Source organism: Dromaius novaehollandiae, chromosome 3, assembly GCF_036370855.1.
Source record: "Dromaius novaehollandiae isolate bDroNov1 chromosome 3, bDroNov1.hap1, whole genome shotgun sequence".
NCBI classification, from domain to species: domain Eukaryota; kingdom Metazoa; phylum Chordata; class Aves; order Casuariiformes; family Dromaiidae; genus Dromaius; species Dromaius novaehollandiae.
Genome location: NC_088100.1, coordinates 48,649,927 through 48,673,901, shown reverse-complemented (window position 1 = coordinate 48,673,901; position 23,975 = coordinate 48,649,927). Strand labels below are relative to the sequence as shown.

Sequence of the window (23,975 nt, the reverse complement as noted above, 5' to 3'; positions counted from 1 at the left end):
GCTATGAAGCACCTGGAAATGTTAATGTGTGAAATCCACCCCCTCACACACGTTTTGGACAGTAGTTAAAACACCGGAGATTAGAGTCATACAATCAAAGTCTAACCTTTATACCAGTGAAATACAGGAAAATGCCAAAAGTATACTTTAGAGTTACAAGAGTGTAATGGATTTGACCGTGCTATGTGTCTTTGATGCTTTTCTCCCATAGACCTAATCCTAATGCATGCTGCCACTAAAAAAACAACCCTTCTTAAATGAAAACATCATGTAGTCAGCTCAGACTGGTCTGGATCAGAATTGGCCATTGAAAGAATCAGAGCTCAAAGGTTCATTGAGAGGCAGAAAAAATTGTTTTCTCTCTCAGGCTCTGTAATAACCATAGTACGGAGACAAGCAGGTAAGAGCAGGAGATTTTTTCAATGTTCCACTGACTCTGACCTACCCAAGTAGGACTGTACATTTACACCTAATGGATGTTTCTTAAATTGCTTGTAACAGGGATTTGGGTGAATGGTGATGGAGATAGTAATTAGACGCCAACAAAATTAGCGGATGTGCTTGGAAGATAACAGCTATGTTGCTTTCTTCAGGAGGGTGCAAAATGCTTACTGCTGCAACGGGCCCCTGACAGGAGCTGCTGCATGAGTGCACGTGTTGTCATATGGAGCAACCCAGCAGTGCCAGGGCTGTGCTCTGCTGAGTGCCAGGTAGTTTTCCGAGGGGCTGAAACCGTACCTGTGACCGTCCCTTTTTCACACAGGAGAAAACCTTTGAATAGAGGGAAGTAACCCATCTAGTCACAGATTCCCTGGCCGAAACAGCACATCCTGATATTCCTCACCACCGACGACTTATGCCAGTGTGATGGTAATCAGATTGAGCGTGCAACCTCATTAGCCTAATCGTGATAGCTACAGAGCATCTCTTGGGTCAAGAGCTGCAAACCTAATCCCAGAGAAGTCAGTGGCTTTACAAACTACTTGGCTCCTCTCAGTGATCAAAGTCTAGCACTTCAGTCATGTTCTTACTCTGCTTATTAAGATTGTACTTTTTCAGTCTGGGAACAGACTGAGAAGCTAAGGTGGAAAATTATGTAGTATTAATAATACAAAGCGATTGGAGGAGATCGGACAAACTCATTTTTATTAAATACAATCTTTGTTTGCATGAAGCAGTGAAGCAACTATGAATGAACACTGTTGTAGATATCAGCCTGCTAATAAACTATGAAAAGACACCAAAATTTGTCTACACAGGGGTGACCTTTTTATTAGCAACAGAGCCAGTCGCAGTGACTGTCCTCCCCTCCCCCTCTTTGTGAAGAATATTTACTGATAGCAGTTTTGACACTTTCCATCTTAGCTCTTTATAGGCCACTTTAGAACCAAGACTTTGAAATTCGATAAGCTGTGGTGAGTGGCATGGACAGGTACTCAGCGGCACACAAAGAGTAAGACTTTATGCCTCGATCTATCTATATCTATCTATCATCTATCCATCTATCTATCTATCTATCTATCTATCTATCTATCTATCTCCTGTAGTTTTCTGTAGACAAGGAGCACTCAGAAGCAAACAGAGATCATCATATGGTGAGGTCTGTAGATTTACAAAATGTTCATGGATGTGCAGTATTCTTTTTTCATAATTACCTGGTATTTCCCACTCCTGCTTGCCTGCCAAGAGAAATTGGATCAGATGTCTGTTTTTCAGTTATTTGAATTATTTTATTATCCACCAAAGAGGTGTTTGGCAAGGTTGGTAAGCAGAAAAATAATGAAATGAGCTGGAAAAGTTTAATAAACATAAACCTGAAAACAACAGCTTAAGGTTTTGGTCCTTGGATGACCTTTTGATTGCTTGCATTATTCACTCCTGCGTGGAAGTATGCATTGCAGCAAACAGACTGGTAGAGGGAGTTAGGGGAATAAAAAGTGGCATAAACAAAATGGGAAAAACATGTGGAGGCAAAATTGGGATTGAGAACTTTGGCTATAGCAAAAAGGTGTTTCTTCGCTCATGTTTGGCAAACATATCATTTGAGAAACAGGTGCTTGGCTGATTTATTCCTTACTACTCATGAAAACTAGCTGTTTTTGAAGATGAATAAAAGTGCAGGCCAAATCTGATTCTCCCAGGTGCTCCCTGGCCTGTGTGACTTTCAGCACTGCTCCCGACGTGGGAGCTGTGGCTGCAGGGAGCCGCTGCCACGGCCAGGCTCCCCTCTTACACCCCTGGTGTCCTGAATCCTGCTGCCGATTGCCTGCTGCCACGGCCAGGCCCCCCTCTTACACCCCTGGTGTCCTGAATCCTGCTGCCGATTGCCTGCTGCCACGGCCAGGCCCCCCTCTTACACCCCTGGTGTCCTGAACCCTGCTGCCAATTGCCTGCTGCAAGACGTCTATCTGAAATTAAAGTGCCGTGTTTTGAGAAGGCTTGGCCTTCTAAAAAGGTTTCAGGATAGTCATACCAAAACAAAATCATGCTTTATCTCGAATGAGCAAAAACCCTCTTACAACACGTCTATGACTCGCAACTGTGGTTAGAGGCCCAAATCTCACAACATGAGGGTTTTGATATAGTCTTCTTGCTTGCAGTCTGTCCCTTCAACAAAGTCATTGCCCAGTGGCCAACAAATGTTCATTTTTGCCAAGATTTTGTTATTGATTATATTTACATTACTAAAACTATGTACATTTTTTTGCATTCAGAGGATTGACCTCTCTCTTTTGCCCCACAAAAATGATCTCTGCTTTGTAGGAATACAGGTGAATCCAGGGCTCAAACTGGAATATTAAAATCATTACAATTTAATAATTACCAGACCAAGGGTGACTTTGCTGCAAAAGTTTAACTTTTCTAGCGTAATACTTTCTACAGGCTTGGAACTGAGAGCCTCCTTGTGCAAACTCATTTCTCCCCCCTCCCTACTCAAGGAAAAGCTCATTTGATATTTTGTAAGAGCAACACATATTGACAAACAGAGACCACAATCTTCTTTATTAATGACTGCAAGGTTGTGGTGTGAATATTTGTCTCGGTCTTCAATGCTCCACAAATGTATTCCTGCATGGCAAGCCTGGAACTGCAGTAATTCTGTTTTCTGTTATGTTGTAAATTGACCTTCTACAATAAACAGGGAGCACAAGAGGACAGCCTGGATAATACTGCAGTTGCTTCTTGGATTTCTCAGGGACTTGATGATTCCCACCTTTGGACCTTGTGAATTTTGCAGCTAATAAAGAAATAATAAATACTTTGTGCAGCTAAAGTTCAGGGTAGTTTAGATCAAAACTAAAAGGGGACAGTGACAAACTGTAGCTGAATTTTAAATGAATATAAGACTATTATAACCGCTAATGTCTTGAATCCAAAGTTCTATATTAAGGTCATGATAATGGCTTAGTGTTTTATGAGGCTTTGTAGTCATAACGGCACCATCTCTTTAATCTTAACTTCGCCTCAAGCCAAAATAAATCTCAATGTTGTAAACTGTATCGTAACATAACTGCCTTGTTCGGGAATGATCATTTTGTCTAAATGTCAGTAATGTCTTGCTGTGGCAAAACAAGGAAGGAAATCTTACTCTTTCTCTTGAAATGGCAAACCTGAAACTATTGTAGCATTTCTGTGTGAACTGAATCTTTATTTTTGAAAATTTTATCCCTAGCATTTTGAGCTGCTTTGATTATTTTCACCAGTGCATAACTCAGGTTAAAAGTACTGAAAGAGCTTAGTGCCATCTTCAGTGGCCTACTTTAAATGTGCGCAGCTTATTTGTTTAAACATCTGCTGTATCCCCAGATATATTTGCATAAATCAAGATGGGACCTTAGGAGTGCCAGTCTGAATGTTTAAAAGTTCTGCTCAGGTCAGGTGGAGGGAGAGAAGGTAGTAATCTGGGTATGGATTTTATGTAGCAAACATGCTAGCCCTCTGGTTTTGCTGCTTGAGTAAAGAAGACACAAAACAGTGCCTATATACAACATATCATGTACAGAGTTTGTCAGAGGAGCCCTTCTATAGGTGGTATTGCCTCTCTAATTTTCCTCAGCTCTGTGCTCCTAAGGTTCTTTTCCACCTCATTTTTTCTAGTTCATTATTAGTTTTTGTTTTGTTTTGTTTTGTTTTGTTTTGTTTTGTTTTGTTTTTTACATTGACAGGTACATACTCAGCATCTGTTCCTTGTTTTCAGGATCTTAAAAATTAGGATACAATCTGGAAATACAGATAAACTCTTTCACAGTTAACTGTGACTGAATTTATAATCTCATGCAGCATCCTGTGATGAGACATAGGGTCAGTCTTGGGTTAGCATGCACAGCAGTTGATTTGCATGTTGCCAGCCGTCCCTGGAAAATGCCAGTAACAAAGTACAGGGATGGAAACAGCTGATGATTCTTTACCAAAGTAAAACAGATGGCAAGTGATGCTCAACAGCAGTTTTAGTCTTTGGGAAGAACACCATGGGGAGAATGAATCTTAGGTCTCCGTGTTATTATAAATAATAATTTTATATTCGCCCACTGTTATTTTATGGATGCTTTATTCAGCCAGTAAAATGACAATGATGGCAATAAAATAACTTCTAGCTGTATTGAATTTCTTCCTGTTTTAACCATACAGGTGAAAAGAATGTGAATCTGAACAAATAAAAATTGCTATTTCTTTCTGATGAGAACTGTGGTGCACTAGCAGGAGGAGTGACTGGGAGATGGGTTTCTAGCACTTGCAAGCAGACCTGCAGGTATGAGAAGCAGTGAAAAACAGTGCATGTGCTTCAGCTGGTGCTTGCTTGGCTGGCTAGCACATGTTAAGCTCGTGTCACTGCTTTCGTAGTACAAGGGCCCTAGGGAGAAAGGTTAAAGTGAGTGTGCGTTTGCCTGTGCATGTTGCAGCCACATCTCCTTGCAGTATCACAGTGGTGTGCAAAGGAAACATATCTGATGCCATTTCTGAAATTCTGACTCCTTGGAACTGCGTAATTTCTGCATGAGATTTCCCTGCTGCACAGCATTTTATCACTAGCCCTTTGGCTACTCTCACTTGCCCAAAGGACTGCTGGTGGTCAGCAGCAATAGCACAGACCGTGAATGGCCTCGCTTTGCTCTTCCATAGCAGGGAGACTGTTGAGAAGAGCCAGTTCAGATGGGACTGGTTTTACTTTAGCTACCTAGAAGTCATGTATCTGGTCTTAGTTGTCTCGGCTCCCTTCATAACCAGTGGAGAGAGACACCGCCGGGGGATCATTCATTTTATCTCAGGGAAGTTTATCTGAGATAGAGGAGATGAATCGTCCTCTGGAAGCGCCTTACCTCTCTTCATTGCCTAGAGAGGTGCCTTGTTTGGGTTAAAGCTGGGTAGCATAGCAGGGTAGCATAACAGTCTGGGATGTCTTACAAAGAAAGGGCAAGCACCTTTGTAACGCGTTTATTACGGGAACACCCACTGTTCTCACAGTAAGGTGTGCTGGTGTGACATTAGCATAAAATACTCTACCAATTCACTTTTTCTAAACCCTGGAGGAAGATCATGCCTCTCATAATAACCTTCTTCTGCGGTATGGGATGAACAAAGGTTGCTGTTTTGCCTGCATTTTTTGACCTTTGACCACTACAATTAAATTGAGAGAAATACTCCTTGCCAATTAACATTCAAAAGCTGAACAGAGACAGTCTGTATCAGTCTGCCTTTTTTTTTTCTTTGAAACTGTTTGTGCTGCAAATCTAAGTACAAATTACTAGCTTTTATTACCACTTCTCTCAAGCTCAAATCCTCTCGCTAAATGCTATAAAATGTTATTTAACACTCTCTCTGAAGTATATTTATATCTCTAGAATCTCAATGGCTGGGGTTGGTCATCTATAGCAGCCACTTAATGTTCTTGCTTCCAAGTGGTGTCTTTGTATCAAGGAGTGTGTTAGGATAAATTCCTCCTTTTCTCCTGCCATGTTTTACCATCATTCAACAGTCCTGTGTCAAGGCAAAAGTGCCTATTGTTTTTGAATCATGCATACCCGTGCAAATTTTTCATCAGATATGAAAAATTCTCCTGGTATGGTATATTGGCAAAAGTTCTTCTTTTAGCTGAGATATTGCTTAGTCAATTTAAAGGTGACCTGTGCCTACTAATCCGGTTCATTCCTTTAAAGCAGTGATATCGTTAAAGGCAATTTGATCTATAGCTATTAAAGGATGAGGTTTTTTATGTTAACGACAGGGTCTTAAGGAACAAAGCATCAAAAAAATTTCGTGGGCTGTAAAATGCTACCTTGTGGGCTGGAGTACAAAAGATTGTTCTTAGGAACGCTCAACCTCAGACACTGAACCAAGCATCAAGGGTTATGGATTTTATTTTATTGTGATTTTTTAAATAAAATCTTAAGTGTTTTTGGACAAGGGTCTGGAATTCTGCCACCCCCCTACCCCTTGTATTTCTAACCAATTTACGGCATAAGCTCTTCTGGGTGTAGAGTATCTTTCAAAACAAAATATATACAGTGTTAGGACAATAAAGATTCCAGTCTTACTTGAGACCTATTGGAATTACTGCATTATTAGTAATAATGCTCTGAAAAGGCACTTTTAAAGCCTAACACCATTGCAGACGTCACATTAGCGATATGAGCTATGCATTTTCAGCTTACGCTGAAGAGATTCTGGTACATGTTCTTAAGGCAACCAGGATTCTTACGAGCATAGGCATTTATACTGTGTAATTTAAACCAAACTAATTTATGGTGATGGAGGGAAATTCCTGCCCTGGGGAAAGGTTACTGTCAGAATACCCACCTGGGGGGGCCACTGGCTTAACCGATTGCAACGGTTACAGTACTCCTCACTATGGCCCCTTGCAAAGGGACCTGTTTCTAAGCAAACCTTGTTCAAAGGGTCTCTGGTGGCAGAATTTAGTCTCTGAAGACATAAGCAAAATGAGCTGCTAGTAGCTCACAGTGAATAATGCATGGGGCAAAGTTAGCCCCCACTGCTGAGCACGGGATGTCAGCACGTGGCTGCTGCTTTCTGCTGGGCAAAGCCGCTGCATACCTCTCTGCGAGCATCGCTTTCTGTTATGTTATGCCTGGAAAACATTTTGCAGCGGCCATTCAGAACTGAGTCCCCTGGATACTCTCATGTGTTTGTGACTCGTCACAAGTTGAGAGGAAAATTTCTCTTTCCTTCTTGGCTGGGCACAAAGAAAAACTTGAAGAACAAGAATTGTGCAGCCTGTGATATGTCAATGTGAACACCTGCAAAAGCAAGTGTAAAATGTGCTTTCTGCCAATAGCTATGCAAATAAAACACGATTGTTCCAGCATTCAGCTGAAGCAAATGTAAAGGGAACATAGATGTTCTGGCTCTTTTTCCCTGTGCAAAGTAAAATATTCTTACTGCTTCTTATTTTACCTCTGTGAGCGTGCCCACTGATAACTTCAACATGTATACTTTGACAGGTTTATCATTTCACTAAAACATTGGAAAAGGGTATAATTTATGTTCTTCTACCATGTGAGGAATCCAACTAATAAATTAGCTACTTCTTAATATTTTTAAATTATAGAAATTGTTCATCTCTTCCTTCCTGTGCCTAATTATTAAGTGTAACAATTTGGACTACTTTTTTTTTCTTATGTGTAACACTGAACAAAACTGTTTTGCTGAAAGTCATTTGGTTTTAAGCAGCTTGAAATTTTTAAAATATTGTATCTCTGTAAGTAAGCCTATTTCTTTTACTGTGGCTATTTTTATGTTTAACAGTCCCTGGAATTTAATAGTTAATGCAAATCAGTATTTTCTAAATAATTACCGTTTGCATTAGAGTGCTTATAATTGCTACCACAAGGTCATAAGGATATGAACCAGCCATTTTATGAAAAAATATTATTTTAAAGGACAGCATAGGCACACAGTCACTGCTGTTGAGTTGACTGAGTGATAACTGTATGTTATTTCCTGAGTAATCTTACATATTTACAGTAGAATAAAATAATAGCTGGTAAGAGTTTTTCAAGTTTTTTTTTTTTAATGGTTAGATAACTCAATGGAAGAAAAACCTTTCACGGGCCATTAAAAACAAAAATACCAGCAGTGATTTGGGAAGATGCTGAATTACAAATTGCTGGAGAGCATTTTAGGGAAGAATCATGTTATGTTTGCCCTGTTCTTATGCTCTTCCCTACAGAGGGAAGCAATCATCGTTGGCCAACACGGGCTGGAGACAGTGCTCTGGACTTGACGGGACCTGGCATGTCCATTCTTGTAATCTGCTGAATCAAGTTGTCCTGTGGAATAACAGTAGAGCAGTGTAACACTCGATTTGCTAAGTGAATAAGGACATATGCAGGATATAAGAATGGCCATAGTAGGTCAGGTCAAAGGTCCATTTATCCCTGAATCCAATCTCCAGGACTAGCTTATGGATGAGGAAAAACAGGGATATATGTACATATGATACCTCCCCTTAACAGTCTCTCATATTCCAACTCTTTTCATTTCAGGAAGTTTCTTTATTCTTCTGTGTTTTGTCTGTTTAATAAAACTCCTTCTTGTTTCCACAGTATTCTTTGACAATTATTTCTATCTGCTGCAGAAAAAACAATTTTCCTTTGTTTGTTTCGAACCTGGCTCCTACCAGCTTCATCTGGTGGCCCCTGGTCCTTGCATGAGAACGGACAGTGAGCATCTGATCTCTGTTTGCTCTCTCCATGTCAGTCATGCTTCTGCAGACCTCTGCTATAAACTAAGATGTCTCTTTTCCAGACTGACGAAGCCTACACTAAATAGTAGTTCCTGATTCCTCATTGAAAAGCTGTCCCATGTCTCTTAACACTTGTGGCCTTCAGAACATTTTCCAGCTCATCTGTATCTTCTTTGAGATGAGAGGATCAGAACAGCCCACAGTATTCAAAGTGTGGACAAGCCATGGATATATAAGGTGGTCGAACTTCTGTTTCGCTCTTTATTCTTTTCCTAGTTATTCCTAGTATTTGATTCACTTTTTGTGCTGTACCTATATTTTTATGGAACTGTCTGGCACAACTTTGAGACCTCACTCCTGAAGGCATCTTAGAGTCCATTGTTGCATATGTGAAGTTATGATATATTTTTTCCATAGATTCATAGCTTTGCATTTATCTTTATTGAATTTTACCTACCACTTTATTGCATAGTTAGTCTCGGAAGTTCCTTCTGTGACCAGCCTAATTTTTACTGCTTTGCATAACCTCATATTAGCTGTAAACTCTCTCACTGCACTGCTCACGCCCTTTTTCATATCATTTATAAATACACTTAACACCACAGTAAACAGTAATAAGAATGACTGCAGTTGCTCTGGACAAGAAAAGTAGATCCTGAACAGCAAAAATGGTTTAACTTCTTCATGGTTTGTCTCCCTGCACTCAGTCTCTTCTTTCCCACTGAAATCTAAACAAATTCCACCTGCTTTCTGAATAGTAGTGAAAAATAAGAAGTAGAATAATAGGAGGTAAGAAGAGAGTGGATTTTCTGCTTCCTGTAGGTTGAGAGCAGCCTAAACCAGAGAACTTGCTGTCTTCAGTTAAGATTAGTAAGATGCTTGGATACAATCATGGTGGAAGAAAAAAGATATCCACTTATAAGATGAAAATCTATTAATATAGAAATCAAAATGATATACCTTTAAAAGCTTTTAGGATAAAGGATGAATCTTTCCTCTGGCTCTGGTCCATCTTTCTGACCTCCAAGGAGAATCAATATACTGTATTGTATTTTGGGTCAGCAGAAACTTTGCAGTTTTACACAACATGGTGTACTTCAGACAAAGCTTTCCATGTTATGCTTTGTGAGTGGCCAATGACAGAGCTAGGGAATGGCGTGAGCTTTCCAGAAAGGCCTTACTTTGGGGTCATGGGTTCAGAGGCATGACTTAACTAACTCTATAGATGGAGTTAAACTTAATGCTGAAACGAGAGTGGGAAAGACAAAGGGGAATGAGGAGGGCAGGGCTTTGCTGGGTAGCTACACTGGCACAACTGATGGGCAGCCTGCCTGGGCTACTGCGAACTGAGAGTGGGAGTCAATTGCTAATTTGTCTCCTGAGAAACAACTGATCTCTGATACTACAGTACAGAAAAAAGTAAGTTAAACTTATGTCTATGTATCTATCTAAAATGGGTGGGGGGAGGGGGAAGAATTATTACATTCCCAGCCCCTAGAATGGTATTTTGGCTGGATCTACTGAAACCATAAGCAGAATTAGATGCCTGAAGGACTCTAGCCTATCCCTTTATGACTGATCCCTCAGGCAGAGGAATGGGGTAGGTGACCTTTCAAGGCCTTTCCAACCCCCTGTGGGTCTCTGCCTCAGGGCACATGGGGAATCAACCTTAGTCACAGAAAACTTGTTAATTAAATACTTTACCATAGAGTTGTTTGCCTGGATTGTAATGTGCAATAAAGCACATCAATCTCACTGTATTTGAAAATTCAATTTATAATTCAGTATAATGAATGGCTACCTAAATAAGAACACTTATAGTTCATGCTCATACAGGAACTAACCTAAATAATCCAGAACACTTTCACAGGTTTTATTGTCTATTTTAAAAGAATATCTGAATTAGAATAATTTGTTTTGTCATGTACACATTATGTCTCAGACAATCTCTGTCTACCATAGTTTTTAGGAAAATAGCTATATCATTTTTACATATATGTATATTAAAGCCTATTGCTGGCCTATCATTCTGCAAACTGAGGGATCTCATTTTTTTTTCTTTTTTGCTTTGGTCTCTATCCTTCGACTTATCTGACTTTTAAAGATGACAAAAAGAAGTCATTTTACAGCCAAGAAAATAGGTAGATATGTTGGTAGCAAAATCATGTAGGTCTTTATATGTATTTTATGCAAGATGTTGTATTATGTGTTTTTTGTTTGTTTTTATTTCTTTTCTACTGGTATCACTCATCTGCTTTTGTGTGTGAGGAGAAGGAGAGAGTGTGCGTGTACATTTGCCATTGAGACATGAACGTACCCTCGCAGATGGGTATAAACTCTTGGTTCTTGCAACTGTGACTGAGAAAGGAAGGCAAAGGACTCACCTCTTCAGATGTAAATCTCAGGGGTGTTGATTCTCTCTGTCCCAGTCTCATTAGACTCTTTTTGTAATCACAGTCACTTAATGATTCAATCCATCTGATCTGTTGTAATGTCCATTTTAGAAGGGGTTCAACTGGGTCCCTTGACCGGCCATAAAGGGGGAGGAGAGTGAGCACCCCACAGCAGACATCTGCATTCCACATGTCCACATCCGATCAGAAAAATCCCTCCCAGCGCCCTTTTTGTTTTCTTTCTGAGACTTAATATCATGAAACAGATAATTTGTTTCCTGAGTTATCACTATCAGTCAGGCATGCTGCTCTCCTTCTTGGAGGCTGTAAATGCAAAAGAAATGCCCTCTTTCCATGGAGCTGTGAGCTCTCTCTGCAAAGTAAAAAGAAAAGCACTTTAGAGACACAAAACCTCATTTGTTTCATTTTACAGAATAAAACAATGGTTATGAAGTTTGTAAAAGAGAATATGGAAATCATTTGAGAATAATGTACAAAATGCTTTCTAAAATTTTGGTACATACACATAAAATGGGTAATTGTAAAAGTTATTGTAATAGGATAATGGTTAAAAACAATTGTTCATACTGGAATCTGAGACTACTCGCATTTCTACCTCAGTGCCTGTTTTAGGAGCCCTGTTGCATTTGTGATGATTAAAAAATGCTTTCCCCAGGGATTATGAAATTTAAAGTTACATTCTAGCATGCTCACAGCTCACAATCTCTCCTCCTTTCTCTTAAAGAAACCTACGGGAGATACAGCCCATATGGTGCGCTCAGTTGGTGCAGTCTACTATGGGAAATGTATGCTAAGCTTCCTGTTCAGATTGCATATTAAGGAGTTTAGCTACCAAAGCTGCAACTGACATTCCTAGTAATAAAACCAGGTAAGATTAATGACAGAAGATTGGGAAAATTTTCTGTGAAACTGAACTACTTTGGTGCTACTAATCATTGTAATTCATTACAGGATAGTCCTACCAGCACAACAAACACTGCTACCAAGCTTGCTAATTCCCCCAGCTTGTTTACCGACTTGCTTAAGAAGATTGCATGCTTTATCATTTTCTAGGGTTTGTTTTGATTTCCACATGTCGTTCTCTAGAGCAGGTGGATATATTACCTCTTTGCAGCTCTCAACAAGGCAAACCCTGCTAAAGTGATGGAGTTAAAAATTGTAGAAATATATAAAGAACTCCTCTCTCTCATGAACAAAGGAGCAACACTGTAAGGCTGGAAATACCCTTTTTGCAATTGAACTGAAGCAATTATGCTCTGCTTAATTTGCAAAGTCACAGGTTTTTCTTTTAAATGTCCCATTTTTTTTTTTTTTACAAACATACCTTTAGCAAATGAGTTTGTAGTAAGTCCACATATACTGGAAAATTCACAACTGAAAGATAAATGATTGCCTTGTGGTAAGCAAGTATTATATTCATAATATAATTTCTATTTTGTTTTTCCTCTTCCTTCAAGTCTTTTTTAAACTGTGGATGATTCCTGAAATTATGGGAGGATTTTGGAAATAAATTATATGAAAAATAAAGTTATGTCTAATCCCTCTAGCTTCCATACATATTAGGCTTTTCAGCTAACCACTACACTTTCTGTTTATTATCACATCCCTTGCAATTCTCCTTTAATGTCTCCATATCCTATTGCTATTCATATTTTCTGGTAACAGAAAAAGCATACCAGTAGGAAATGATCATAAAGTTCTAAGATAATAGTTGTATTCTTACATTACTATAGCATCCAGAGATCCTAATCAGAATTTTGCATTCATATTTTTAGATTGTGTTGACTTCTCAGAATTCAAGGATTTGATTTTGTGCTAACCAAAATTAAACAAAATGAGGTTATTTGAAAAGTTGAAAGAAACATTCTTTTGAATGAGGTCTATTTGATCTGAAATTTCATTTAGGAGTCAATCGATGAGGATAAAAAATTTTTAAGGAATGAAATTTTGAGTCATGTACATTTTGAACAAAATACCTGTTTACGAGCATACAAAAATGAAATATTTGACTTTAAATTATTTTCCATGAATAATATGAGCATTTGCATCATTGAATCTCCTTTTTTTTCCTCACCAGCTTTTTTTTTTTTTTTTTTTTTTTTTTTTTTTTTTTTTCCAGGCAATATTTCTAGTCCTGCTAGAGAGCAAAATCCTGTTGTAGGTGATTCTGTAAAATCAGTGCAGGAAGTGATTTCCAAGCCTAAAAGTGAAATTATCTTCCATATTTTCTGTAGTGAAGCTGACAAGTTTGGCAGCTGTTGCTCTGTGCTTCTGCCTTCGAACTACAGCTGGGTCCTCTTCAGTTTTACTGATAAAAGCCTTTCCGAACTGGTTCATTATAATGTTCTTAGTGAAAAAAAGACCAAAAAGTCTTTCAGCAAAGCAAAAAAGTCTTTCCGTGACTCTTTTAGGGCTATTTTTACTCTGGATCAGCAAATGAACCTGTTTACAAAACAGCCCAAGGAACAGTCACTCTGCTATAACAGCAAACTGTGGTTTCATGGTTGTTTGCGATGGCACAAAGAGGGACAGGGGAGTCATAGACTTCTTAAACTGTTTTCTTCTAAAGGAAAATACGATGTGACTACCTTAAGTAAACAGTCACTAGATAATAACTGTCACTGAATAGATGACAGAGAGAAAAAAGGAATTCTTCACTTTGCTTTAAACCTAGAGATCTAAGTTGAAGTAACATAAGGAAATCCTGTGAGCATATGAGTGACTTTAGCATATAGCTAACATCAAGTGTGTGGGTAATCCTATTGCTAAGTCACGTGTTAAATCAGACAAGACTTTGGCAGTCTCCTCTTCTTCCTCCAGGGCATTTAGCATAGTTTCTCAGAATTTTGATAATAAAAGGTGGTGTCATACATGATACTCTTGGGATCTGTAAAATCATGTAATTTAATTTTATACTTGGCGTATTGGTGCTCAGAACTTATGAAAATTAGTAATTATTTGAAATTTCCTTAATTTCTTTTGGTTGTTTTGGTGGTTTCTTTGAAAACATTTGATCATCTTAATGTATTTGTTAGTGAAGGAGCATTACAAACCTTCAATGTCCGTTCATGCTACCTATTTTCTAGCAATCATAGCAAAGGAATTGAGGCCTGAATGAGCCAAATACTCTGAAGCAGTTCTTTTAGCCTTCAGATCACCTCTTCATTTCTATGTTGGACAAGCCTAGGGAACAGCAGCTCCCAGGTCTGCAAAAGTCTTGCTCAAAATGGACCTGCTTTGAGCAGGAAGTTGGAGTACATGGCTTCTGGAGGTCGCTTCCAACATAAGTGATTCTGTGATTCTTTATTTGTTTTCATGAAGCACTCTAGTTTCCCCAGTCCTACTCAATTTCTTTTTTCTTTAGAAAATGTATCTGGAAAAATGGGAAGGTTTTGAGAAACAAAAGACAGATGGTAAGAATGTGGAAAAGGGTGCAGCAGTAACTCTAAATACCCATGAGTATATTCATACCACCCAAACGTGAGTGATTAACATTACTGGCTCGTATACCTATGATCCTTTGATTTTCAGTGAGGAGGTTGACTCAAAGAACCTAAACTAAGCTCTTGCTCTGAATTGCCTTCTGGAGGAGTCTGTATCTCTCCACTGGCTTTAAAGCAAGCCAATGGGACTAGAAGGATGAGGTAAGCAATATGAAGGTTATCCTCACTGGATGCTATTTTCCTTTATGGTTTGCCTCTGTTTGTAAACTCTTTAAGAGAGGGACTTTGTGTGTACTTGTATGGTAGCTGGCAGGATAACTTAAAGGATTCCCAGAACGACCTCTTAGCTGCTATCATAATACAAAGTAATAAATAGAGAGAGAATTTAACATGTGAGACAAGTCATTCAGACTAAGAAGAGGTATAAATAACATTTTATTTAAAAAAGATACAATGGAATCAACACATTAATTGCGAATGGCCCAAACTAAGCTCTTATTATAATTCTGAAGGGAAACCACAAGAAAATTCCAAAGGGTCATGACCAAGCAGCTGCTGGAAAGGAAAAAGAAATGAAATGTTGGAGCAGCAGTTAGGGTAACCAGAGTGTCTCTCCTTTCTTCATTTTCTGATCATGTCAATAAATTTGAAGTCCAACATTTAATTCTGAGATGCTGAAAGAGTGGGGGAGGTCAGAGAAAATCTGACGAAATCTCATGAACATATCTAAGCTACAATCTTGCCCTTAAATTGGATTCTAACACAGCATGCTGTTCAAATGACTCCTCCATAAAAAGATAGGCAAAAACTACAGTAAGTGGAGACCTGTGCTGGCCTGTGCTTCCTCTAGGTAATATATACCCTAGAGAAAGGAAATAACTCATAGCATAATCAAGTAAGGCCTAGAATTTCTAGGACATTTCATGGTGTCATTTCAGATAATGTAAGGTCAGTAGATAAATCTCAAAAAAGTAAAATGTCATAAGAAATATCAACCTTATCTTCTGTGAAAAGGGAGCCTGACATAATCCAAAACAAAGATATATAAAATCATGTCCTTGCTAATATTGTTACTGGGTTTTAAGAACAAAATATTCTGTAGCAGTTTAACTTGGATGACAATTTACTTAGTTATGTGCAAGCTGGTAGCAACTGAGAAGCTTTCTGTTTCCTCTCTGTCCTGTGGGTTCAGCAGATGCAGCTCAGGTAGCTATGTCACTGTCTGTTGTTTTGGACCTGGATTATTTTTAAAAGCATTTTCCAAATTGTTTTCTTTACTGACAAATAAGGTTTTTATCACAATTCCTATTTCTGTTCATATCCTGGATAAGCTATTGGACAATGATGCTGAGGTAGCTCTCTCTCCCGCTTACAGCTGAGTGATTGATTTTATCCCAAATCTGGCAAGGTGTTGTATTTTTTTAGCATGCAGTCATTCCTCACTATGTTTTTTGCAAAAATGTAGTATGACCAGAAGTATCTATACAAGAAGCAGGAAATTAGAAAGGTAAGAGTAACTCCTAACATAAGATAAAATGACCAATGGAACTTGTTACAAGGACAGTCACAAATCTTTACAAAGCAAGGCTAAGACTGGAGATGGGATTGCTTTGCTGAAAAATGTCTGTTCCTCAAGAATTCTTTTTCATCTCGTTCCATGATATTTTTGAGGATAAAATATTTTTTGTCGATTTTTATTTTCTGTATGTGTTTTTGTTAGACAGGCATTAACTGAGAAGCCTAGACCTGTACTTGTATTGTAAGAACTGAGGTGCAGATTCAAGCTTTCTGAAAGCCATGGCTTACAAATGAACTATGCAAGTTACTTGCCTACACAGCAGCATGTGTGTTAATGTATATATCTAGGTTCGTGCTAAAAAATAAAACCTCAAAGTTTTATCGCCATTTAAATAGCTGTAGTGTTCATTAATTTCAAGACCTAGTTTCTATGCTTTTTTGGGGAGGTGTCAAAATTGAGACAAATCCCATTGAATTCAAGATGTAGTCTTCAGATGTGGTTTATAGTCCTCATATTAGATATGGAGAACACTAAGGTGAGACTGCTCCAGTACACTGGCACTCACAGGCTGTATGAATCAGTTCCTAAAATATTGGTATGGCATGTGATATAGATGATATCACATAGGATTCTGTATCACGTGCTTAAAATGTGTTTTAGATTGACATGATAAGGCATGATTTTCAGTTAGTAACAGTTGCATAGATTGGTTGCCCTGTAGTCCACTACAAAATGTGCATGTTCGTATACAACAAATCATGATGATTCCTTTATGAATGTAACAGGCCTCCTACTAAGACAAAGCTGCTTTTGCAGGTTTGTACAAAGAGCACAGGCTTTTACAAGTGCATCTGAAAGTTTGGCTAGAGCTGTAATAAGAATCAAAACACTTTGAAGTTCATCAATTGCTATTTAGAATAACAGGAATAAGAACTATTTTTCATTTTAATTAGCATTGGCTGGTGGATGAAACACTAAGAGATAAACTGTTTGTAGAAGCTTGAGAGTACACAGAGTCTGAGTCTGTATTGTTACATGAATGCATGAATGGATAACAATGAAAATCATATAATGAAAAGTTTTGCCTCTCATTTAATTCTAATATGTCATAATGCAAGCTTATGTGGTACGGGAAGCTTTTTCACATATAATTATACTGTTGAAAGCCAAAAAAAAAATCTGTAGATTCTGAAGGCCACAGAAGGACAGATAAATGAATGGCAAATTCCACTGAGTGTTTTATCAGCTTCCTGCCATTCTCTGAACAGCGCCAGATAAAAACTCCAGTGGTTAAAGGTCTTGTGAAAGGCTGTGCATATGCTTGTAAACCATGTATTAATTATAGAAAGTATATTATTTTCTCCTCAAACTTCCTTTAGTTTTCTCCAAATGCACAGACACCTCTGGCACTTTGCTATCTGGTCAAGATGGCTACATTTAACATTAAAATTACTGAACTGTCTTTATTTAATTAAGTGGCTAATGAAGTTTATTATTTGCAAATAATCTTTGTATGTGTCTCTCCTGCTGTTTTGCCTATCTCTTTCTATTTGTTATTGGCAGAGCAGGTGGTGAGGTGTGTGGTTAACTTTGTTCAGCACATATCACTGGAAGATCCTGATTTGAATAGCTTGGACCTCATTGCAGGCACTTGGGCTGAATATTTTCATGATGGCTACTCATCTCACTGATTTTTTTCTTTTTCTTCCTAGAAAACCTCTGCTAAAGTAAATCTATTTCAGACTATGAGATTGTGGAAACATGCTGTTCATGCATTTGTCATTAACCATGAATAGAGAGAAGCTACTTACATTCCTATTCATGCTACTACTGCAAAAAAAGAATTGCTTTTATTTTTTCTTTTCCCTTTAGCACTCCTTTGAAGAGAGAACATATGTGCACAGTAGTTCACGAGCCTGATAAAATCATAAAGAAAGTACCAAGAAGAAACAAAGTTTCTCCACATAAGTATCACCAAAAGAAAAAGAAATTTTCTTGACATTCTCTAAATATTTCTGGGAATAGGAATGTAGTATGGATTTAAATTACTGTAACTGTAAATCTTAAACTGATATTGCCTCCTAAAGCATCGAAGAATCTGCCAGTGATCCAAAAGATGATCTAATGAGCCTGTTAAATGTTAGAAATGCATTTTTTTTCCCCATAATGACAAAAACCTGACTAGAAAAAAATAAAGGGCCAACCAGTCATCCCTCATTCCAGGAAGCTACCATAAAGTGTTCAGAAAGAATGAGAGAAGACAGAGTAAGCTTGCCTCAAGAACAGACAGACTCTAACTGGATCCTTTCAGTTCTGGGATCTGTAATAAGGCTTTTTCTAATAGTTAAATTCTGTTCTTCTCAATTTTCTGTGCCATTCTGCTCAAATCTCCCATTTCCATCCATACATCTAATACCACTTGTTCCACATTCTAGCTCATGCCCTATTTGTTTTCTTTCCCTCTCGTAAATTCTGCCTCAGTTGTACATGCATTTCTTTTTTATTTTTGCTTACAGTTTTGAGCCATTCCTCTTCTATATTGACATGTGAGACACATCTTGTTACTTTTGCCTTAATATAAAGATAAAACTTACACTTCTCCTTTGTATCAGCTGCTGCCCTGATTAAGCCACATAATGTAATCTTTGCTCCATCATCACAGAGCACTGCTTGCCTTATTTCCATGGCACTTGTAGCTGTTCTGTTCACTCCCCACCACATTCAGGATTTTCCTGTCTCTGGTACTGCACTTTGGGATTATGAAGAGGATGAAAAAAGCTCACAGCATGCAAGATCCATGTAGGGAGCTCAAAGAGTGGACAGTCACACCTGCAGTACAATTACTCTAGGAAGCCTTCAAGGATCTGAGTGACCTAACATGTGCTGCTTTTCTTGAGAGAAGGCCATTAGCTTTTCTCTGAAGTAGCACATCATGACTCATAATGGATTTTCTTAAGCTTTCCCTTTTTTGTCTCACTTATTTTGCTATCAGCTTACCTACGAAATATAAGAGAGCAAGGTCTTCAGCTGGCTTGCTTCATGTAGGATAATTAAATTTTCTTCTTTAGCCTGTGGTCAGGCATATAGCAGGTCATATAAGCAGAACAGTGAATCATAATATGGGAAGTCAGCTGACTACTCCAGCTGAGTGTGCTGGGCTTTTTGCCTGCATGTAGGCACTTAGCTGAATCAGGACCTGAGATAAGAGCCTCAGATCTCAGCAGGAGGAACAACTCTGTCTTTGTGCTTGGCTTTTAGGTGCTTTTTTCAGTAAAAGTTAATTTGATTGTAAGTTAATAGTCACACTTTTAAAATCAGATATTAAGGCTTGGATAGCACTACTAATGTGTTTTGCAAACTCTATTTGCACCTTGGAAATCTTGGTGGGAGTTCTGTCTTCACTGTGAACAATAAAATGTTCACTCACAAATTTTTATGCTTTGTCAGAGGTACTTAAAACCAAAGCAATGCTCCAGAAAAATACACAGAGCCTGTTTATTCCTCTAACTTCGTGCTATTTTTCAGTTTCACCTGCTTCTCCCTAGAGAGTTGTGAATAGAAAAGAGGATGTGTATAATATTTTTCTTGTCCTTGATTGACCCTCAAGATCCTCTTTTTTGATTAACAGCAGCAGGTAGATGAGCTCTTGGCTAAGTTTTGTTATGGCTGAATGTAAATTGAAGATGTGTTGTCATCTATATCAGACGCTTTGGGTGTTTATGGGTGGCTTAGAGGAAATTTCTAGTATCACAGTGATACTGTGCAGTTTGTTTCAATTAAGTTTAGATTTGTTCCAGAAACACTTGATTTAACTTGGATAAAAAACTTGCATAAATGTCTGTTGAGATTTTAGATGGTGCAAAAGCCATTTTAATTCCTCATGAAGTACCTAAGATATTTCGTTTAGAGGATCTAATGCATCTATATGATTTAGAGCATGCAGAGTGGTATGGAGAAAAGGGAAGAAATGGGAATCCTCCATTCACCTCCATGTGCTCAGGTACCCATGCTGATGTGGTCACAGGGAAGAGCTATGTGGAAAATGTCTCCTGTGCTCAAGAACATAAGTCTTCCTGCTTTGCTATCCATTGGAGATACTAAGGACTGACATGCAATGGACTGTATGTCTGTGTGGGTGTAGCTGCAGGCACCCTCTCAGTGCAAGCTGGGCACACTGGTGACTTCTAACTTTACAGTGTCATTTACTTGCTCCTGTAACTAGCAATAAGGAAATGGAACCTAGATTTTGAGAAGCTCTTTGGCTTGCCTGAACATTCGTTGTTAGCTATATTTAAATCATAAAGAATCAGTTCGTATTAAAGCAATGAGCCAGAGGAGTATCTGCTTGGAAGCTGCTGATCTGCCCTGCTCCCTGGGTTCTCCTGCTTGCAGCAGTTCTGATAAACAGTCTAGCAAAACTGTGCCATCAGTGCTAGAAGCAGAGCTGAGGAAGCAGGGGAGATTGCTGGTTCGCACCAGAGTGCCCCTGTTGGCTGTATTGATTGTTTGCTCAAGATCATAAGATGTTTTCATCTCACCTCTGAATTAACACCAGGGACTACATGAGCAGCAAATGCTTCCCCACAAATTAGGCAACTCTTTCTGCATTCATACACAGAGGCACTGCTGTTAACAGGAATGAGGTTGGAGATGCTGCTTCTCTGGCAGGATGTGACCTGTTGCATCTGCCTCAGTGACTGACTCATCCTCCAGTGTAGCTTACAAATACCCTTGGCTGCCAAGGTTAGGTCACTCAAAGAACATTGCAAAAAACTGGAAATAGTGCCTCTGCTTAATCCTTATGAATTAATTCCCATTATTTTTTAAATACCAGCAAACATTAATTTTCAGCTATTAATTCCAAGAACAGGCCAATGCCATCATTTTCATTTCAGAGGCCAGGTAGGAGCATGAGGATAACTTCACATTAATGTCTGACTGGCCCCCCTCTCCTGATCACAGACTGTTATGGGGAGGCTGCTTTGCTGCTGGGCCAGCCTAAGCTCTCCAGCCTTTTTCCTTATGCGATAGGGATGGAGTTATCTGGTGCCAGGGTGAAGTTTCAGATCATTCACTCTCTCCTCCTTTTCCAGTGAGCTATCAACAGATAAAAAGATATTCTTTGAGATGGCTTAATAAGGATTCTCTGGTGTGTGTTGTGGAAGGAAGAAGCTGATGCCACGTGTTGCTGAAGATGGCTGCGTGGCTGCCTTTCACAGCGTGGCTCGTGCCACAGCCGCTGTGGGCAGCTGGGATTCGGCCAAACCTTGAATCCGCTCACTAACAAGAAGTCCAAGACCAAAACTCATGGATTTGAAATGTGGTTTTGAGCTGGCTCTTGTAAAATGTAAATTCTTCCACTGAGTGTTTTATACCAAGTTAGAAGTATGTGTATACATGCTGGTCTGATTCTTTGGGTGTCCTAAAAACAAGGCATGGACTTGCCTTTAGAAAGAATTTTCATTTTTTTGCATAGCACAGGTTTCCATGAAATTAAAAAAGTAAATTTTGAAATAAAATTTAAATCTTCTTCCCATAGATTTATTAGGGATGCTGGATAAAATCACATGTTCTTGCATATAATGTTTCACTGCATTAACAATGGCCAAAAGATGATCATGAAACTTCCCATGTATATGGATACTTGAATACAGACTGACTCCAGTTGCTGATGTCTAACCAAGTAATAGCTGCAAAATCAAACTTCTGAGTATTCTAGCACTTCTGTTTAGTTACTACTATAACTTAGATTATGTAATGGTTCCTGCTGTCATCCTTATTTTCAGGTAAACAGGATTTCATTTTACTGGTAGAAATTTTTCTGCATTGGTCTCAGCTCAGAGATGAATTATTTTTTCTAGCTTGAACAGAAACTGTTCTGCAATAGAATGAAAACATGTCTTTAATTAAAAGTAATATACTCACAACATTCCCAGGCATCCTTCAGCTGAAATGACAGAAAGTTAAAAGCTGAAATTTGTCATGGAAAACTCCAATCTGTATTAATTTTTCAAACATTGTCACAAAGATTTAAAACTTGTTTTCAGCAAAAAAGATCAACTCAATTAAATAAAACAAATTATTAGCCACATAAACTCAGCTAGGAACATTTTCTTGAAGCAGGAATGTTAATGAAATCCTTCAAATAGCTTTTGATACTAAGCTGGCTTTCATACCCATGCACCTCACAGGGTAGCTGCATTAACACAAATCTGAATGCTGCCATCATATTTGGCTTTGCAGAGAGACCATTTAATCACCATCTGAGGATATTTATGTCAACTAAAGCTTTGTTCTTACAAAGACAATTCTGTTTTAAGCTGGGCTTCACGTGATTAGACATAAAATTATCCAAAAGATTTAAGCGGCAATGACTTTCATAGCATAGACAGAGTGATTTCTTAATTTGTAGCTTATTTGTAATTTAGTTAAACACTGTTTACATGTATTCACATTAATCAGTTCCAGCTCAGATCTTCTTAGTTTATTAAAGGAGCTGCTAAATGCGACACAGCTTGTACCAAGTGCCACACAGCATTGCCTGTTTGGGCACAGGCAGCTTGTGAAAGGCAAGTAGCAGAGAAGACAAACCCAAGCCTTGATGGTGATAGTGATCGTTCAAAGGAAAATACGGGGGCTCTGCATGCAAGCAGAATATATGATTATCCACTGTCCCTCTCTCCTAGTGTTTTTGGTGGACAGCACCTTGATCCTGCCTGTCACTCATTTTTTTCTGTAACCTGCTCAGATCTTTCTCTAAGTCCTCACTATCGAGTTATGTTTGCATCCTATAGCTTCACTCTGTACAAAGCCTTTGAGGGATAAAACCTTTCATGTCCATCCACACATCTCTAATGCTGGTGCAGGTTCTTTTCACATCTTTATCCCTGGAATCTCCTTCTTTAATGGCTCACAGTGTTGCTGCAAAGATAATTTCTCTACTCTATTAATTTGTAATCAACTATCCCTTTGGGTTCCTCAGCTGCATTTCCCTTCCTCTTTTCAGTCCAGCCTAAGTCACTTGTCTTTATTTTCGAGGCCTTTTCTCATCCCTCTTATGTTTTCTTATTTATTGCTGAAATGTCAGCCTAAATCTTTCATTGGTTGTGATGCCCTGATGAACTGAAGATATCCATCAACAAGATAAGATTTTGGTGTTTTGAATCATCCTTTGACTTCCAAATATGTATATTACATGCTATTGGGAAATGAGCAGATTTATGGGTGTTTCTCTCTCTCTCTCTCTCTCTCTCTCTCTCTCTCTCTCTTTCTTAAGTCAGCAATTATCTCCAAGTTGCTGATTCCCTTCCAAACAAAAAGTAGCAGAAAATGACAAAAAGTAGCAGAAAACGCACTTCTACTAAAACTATTTTGGGAACACCCTCTTTCACATTTTTTGGAAAACATGAGTAGAAAAGTTCCCCTTTAATCAGAATATAAATCTCAGCATTATAAAAATGACAATTTTTATATACATGGCTATTATTTAAGTACATCTATCTGTATTTTTTTGTAAATTATTATTGATGGGATAATGATTTTTGCCCAGACTTCCACCAGAAGATTCTCCTTTCTTTTCCTCAGGAATTGAACAATCTATGGTCGTACTGTTTTTTAAGCATAAATAGAATCATTCATCTTTGGATTTTAGGTGTTCTGGAAGTAGCAGACTCTCCATTGTAAGTAAATCTGACACACTTTTCCTCATTACATTGGAAAGAACAAATTCAAAGTCTGAGCCAGCTGGCATGAGGAAAAGACTTGGATTAGGAATTTCATGGCCTGGCTGAGGTGTGACAAGCTCTGAGGATGGAGAATCCATCCTCACCTTACCCCAGCCTGGAGGTCCCAGGGGCTGGACTATGCACATGAAGAGCTTTTCTGGGTCCAGTATACAG

At 38.5% G+C, this 23,975-nt stretch overlaps 1 long non-coding RNA gene across 3 annotated transcripts in view; it reads left to right on the top strand.

The window, feature by feature from the left end:
• The first annotated feature begins 9,979 nt into the window (after positions 1-9,979).
• LOC112995179 (uncharacterized) overlaps positions 9,980-23,975 on the top strand; it is a 28,114-nt gene continuing 14,118 nt past the window's right edge. Inside the window, exons 1-4 of one of the 3 annotated variants that reach the window (XR_003262116.2) lie at positions 9,980-10,120; positions 11,840-11,983; positions 14,647-14,759; positions 17,950-18,299. This is a non-coding gene — a long non-coding RNA (uncharacterized LOC112995179). Of the gene's footprint in view, positions 10,121-11,839; positions 11,984-14,646; positions 14,760-17,949; positions 18,300-23,975 lie in introns of those variants that run through there. The other 2 variants (XR_003262118.2, XR_003262117.2) reach the window with 2 other exon arrangements.